This window comes from Nanorana parkeri, unplaced genomic scaffold, assembly GCF_000935625.1.
Source record: "Nanorana parkeri isolate BGI_ZX_2015 unplaced genomic scaffold, ASM93562v1 scaffold2721, whole genome shotgun sequence".
In the NCBI taxonomy this organism is placed as follows: Eukaryota; Metazoa; Chordata; class Amphibia; order Anura; family Dicroglossidae; genus Nanorana; species Nanorana parkeri.
Genome location: NW_017308989.1, coordinates 97,155 through 97,652, shown reverse-complemented (window position 1 = coordinate 97,652; position 498 = coordinate 97,155).

Genomic DNA, 498 nt, shown 5'->3' with positions numbered 1-498 from the left:
ACACCCCCCCCCCCCCCCCCCCCCCCCCCAAAAAACTTTTTAACAGTTTAAAAATCAATCATCGTTCATCGGCCTTATTATCACTTTTCTACAACACGCTGATGGGGACAGAAACCCCGAAAAATACGCTTGTGTCTGATTTTTTATTTTATTCCTTAATAGATCGCGCCAATTTTATCGGTTTTGGGCAGGAACCCCTCATAATGGGCACAGCGGGTGTACAGACCCGGGAACTCAGCACAGGGATGGTGGGGGTCCCTCATAATGGGCACAGCTGGTGTACAGACCCGGGAACTAGGCACAGGGATGGTGGGGGCCCATCATAATGGGCACAGCAGGCATGCAGGCTCGGGGTGGGGGGGCAGTTATCGGTTTGGGGGTTTTGGAGTGTCCCTTTACAACACAACTCCACTCAGCCCAGAGGAGCTCCTCGGCTCAGAACCTTCACTATGGGAGGATTTTTGGAATCCGACTGAAAACAGGAAACTTTCTTTGTTG